We start from the raw sequence: 3,456 nt of genomic DNA, 5'->3' as shown, positions 1-3,456 counted from the left end.
TCCCTCTGCCATCCGCTCTGCTCTTTCGTAGCCAGTGTCAAAAACGGCGTTGCAGAGGTTGGTTTTGTGTCAGCTCTGCCAGGCCATGGGGCGCCTGGACAGAGGAATATTCTAGGTGTGCTCCGACAGGGCGTTTTGGCAGAGATACTTGAATGTAATGAAGATACACCTCCTCTGGTGGGCCTTGTTGGATCAGGTGAAGGCCTGAAGAAAACCCAGGCTCCCTGGTGGCCCAGACTCATGAGAGGTCTCGAGCCACTTGGCCGCCCCCTGACCGGGACGCTGGCTTTTCTTTTACTGTCACAGCTGTTCCTGAGTTGCTGAATGGAAAAGCCAAGCCTGGGTGGTCTATAAAGAAGAGAGGTTTATTTGGTTCACGGTTCTGGGGTAAACCAGATCTGCATCATCGGCTTTCGGGTTCTCAGATTTTCAGACTCAGCCGAAGCTGCACTGTCCCCACCCTGGGTCCAGCCCGCTGACTCGCTGCAGAGTTGGGGACTCTCCCCCAGCCACAGATGCAAGGAGTCCATACTAGACAATCTCAGCACAGGTGCGGCGTGAGCATGGGGAAACAAAAGAAAACAAAGTATGCGACCATGAAGTGAATGCTTAGTCTGAGATCAGAGGCTTAAAGAAAAGGATAGATTAAAACCTAAAAAGAAAGAAAAGAAAGATCCTAGCACACTGAAGGAAAGAGATGTCCCCCAACACCCTTCCTGCTTATTCTTTCAATATAATACACAGCTGGGTCCACCTTACCACATCCTGGTTGATACCAACTTTATCAACTTTTCCATTAAAGCCAAACTGGACTTAGTGCAGTCGATGATGGACTGTCTGTATGCCAAGTGTATCCCTTGTATAACTGACTGTGTAATGGCTGAAATCGAAAAATTGGGGCAAAAATAACGAGTGCCTCTAAGGATCGCTAAGGATCCAAGATTTGAACGATTACCATGTACACATAAAGGAACCTATGTGGATGACTGCTTAGTATAGAGAGTAACTCAGCACAAGTGTTACATCGTGGCCACAGTTGACCGAGACCTTAAACGAAAAATCTGGAAGATCCCAGGAGTTCCTATCATGTATATTTCTAACCATAGATACAACATTGAACACATGCCAGATTATTATGGAGCCCCTCGGTTCTAATTCTTAAAGGACAAAGTTCCTCTGCCTTTCTTTGACCGAATATCTCTGTTGCCAGTTCATTAAACATGCTGTTTGTCATGAAAAAAAAAAAAAAAAAATCTACTGGGGCACTAGAAAAGTCGTAACACATTTTCATGACACAGTTTTCTATGTAAAAATGTGTCATGACTTTTCTGACAACCTAATAGAACATACCCAAGGTAAAGTTCACAACATTTGGCATGTTCTCAAAAATTACCAGGCATGCATGGTAGGGCCTTCAAAAGTCTCTCTTGGGAAATCACTTTGCTGTAGAAGGAACATATGTACAGTGATAAATCTCTCGGAACAATCTGAAATAATCTTATTTTTGAAAACCCACATTTCAAAAGATGTTTGCTTCTGACCATTATGGAGTGAAAAGGACCTGATTTACTCTTCCATCTACAACTACCAAAAGGAGAACCACATTCTGTAGAACCCAGGCTGCCCTCTGCACAGCGACTGGAGATCAGAGTGCTCAACACATAACGCTTTAGACACGCAGGCCAACTCACGCTGGGCACTGCCCGGTCCTGGGGGTCTGTCTTTGTGCTCGGTGCTCGGGTGTGGAATGAGAGTGCTCATTGATTCTGTCGGTGAGCTTGTGAGGACTGTTTCTGTCAGAGCCCAGCGTTGTCCTTGCAGCCGCGTGGCGTGTGGTAGGGGTGGGTGCTTACTACAAAGAAAGTGTTCTCCGTCCTGTCGCTGCGACCCCACTCTGTCTAGTCACGGAGCTCTGCACACCGTAGTGTGGGGCCAGAGGACAAAACACTGACAGCTGTGATTAACGGAAATGACAGAGCCTTAATGTGGTGTCCTTTGGCTGGTGTGTCAGATCGTGCGGTTTCTGTGTAACCCCGCGTGCTCTAATTTACAGGTGGTGAGCAGGAGATGCACAAGCATGTTTTACTCCCTCTGGGCACCACCCCAGAGTCACCGTGGCCACTGGGGATCCCTCACGGCCTGGCCCCTCCCACCTGCAGACCCCAGTATTGGCCCCTTGCAGGTCCATTCCAGACCCCTGAAAGTGAGTGTCCTGATAAAGCCAGTCATGCAGATGCCCAGGGCGTGTTGAAGCCATGTCACATGCTGCCATGCCAAACTGCTGTGTGACAGCATGCTCTTTCATGACACCTGTGCAGAGCTGACGTGGTGAGGGCATCTGTGGTCCAGGGAGTCATAGCCTTTCTGCTGGCGGAGGTCTCGTTGCCACTTCTAGTCAGCCCCATTGACGTGACACCTGGAGCCCTGGCGTCCTCTCAGCAACGCCTGCCTCCTCCCCGGGGGGATTTCCCCATGAAGAATGAGGAATCACGTCTGCTGGGTCTCCCTGTGAGGGATCACCTCCCCTCGACCTCCCCATAAGGGATCACCTCCCCTCGACCTCCCCATAAAGGATCACCTCCCCTCAACCTCCTGTGAGGGATCACTTCCCCTCGACCTTCCGTGAGGGATCACCTCCCCTCGACCTCCCCATGAGAGATCACCTCCCCTCAACCTCCCCATGAGAGATCACCTCCCCTCAACCTCCCGTGAGGGGTCACCTCCCCTCGACCTCCCGTGGGGGTCACCTCTGCTCGTCTGTGAGCAACCCCTGCCTGTCTACCCTCTTCACTGTGAGGCCGCAGCACACGTCGCCTCTCAGGCCCACTTGGCTTTTCTGCCTCTCGGCGGCTACATCCACCCTCCACTGAGACCTCGGGCCCCTCAGCATCACCCTGAGGCTGGATCAGCTCCCTCCAAACTCCCCACAAATCACAAAGTCCTCCAAGGCGTCCAGGGAGTGAGTCCTTCTGGAGGTGGTCAGCACTTTGCTGACCTGTCAGGAGAGTTGCCACTAGACCAGCTGCAGCCTTACAAATGTGCTTCTTTTTAGGGTTTGCCATAGGCGCATGCTCCTGCCAGAGAAGACAGAGAGCAGGAAAGGGCAGAATCATCCCCAGGGGGTGCTGCACTACAGCCCCTTCTCCTCCATCCCCGCTGCGGATTTTGGGCACACACACACACACACACCTGGTGTGATTTCCAAGCCACGAGGACCAGGATTCAAGCTGTTGGCCATGTGGGTGTCCAGTGCCCCAAGCATCACTTCATCTGCTGGCTTCACAAATGCACTTTTTAAACAGGAGAACCAAACTTTCAGATCAGAGGGATTACATGTGTATAATGTTGAGATTCATTCTGAACAGAAACTACGAGGTCTGTAGTGTGAAGAGACAATTTTGTGGTCTCTGTCTCGAGTGTCCCATCAGTAGGCCCACAAGGAAGCTCCGGAGCACG

At 51.0% G+C, this 3,456-nt stretch overlaps 1 pseudogene; it reads left to right on the top strand.

Annotated features, from left to right (window-relative positions):
* The first annotated feature begins 563 nt into the window (after nucleotides 1-563).
* Nucleotides 564-1,574, top strand: LOC106733348 (rRNA-processing protein FCF1 homolog pseudogene; annotated as a pseudogene).
* Nucleotides 1,575-3,456: the final 1,882 nt, after the last annotated feature.

The sequence above is a fragment of the Tupaia chinensis genome, unplaced genomic scaffold, assembly GCF_000334495.1.
Source record: "Tupaia chinensis unplaced genomic scaffold, TupChi_1.0 Scaffold143591_1, whole genome shotgun sequence".
Classification (NCBI taxonomy): Eukaryota; Metazoa; Chordata; class Mammalia; order Scandentia; family Tupaiidae; genus Tupaia; species Tupaia belangeri.
This window is presented reverse-complemented; position numbering and strand designations above follow the sequence as displayed.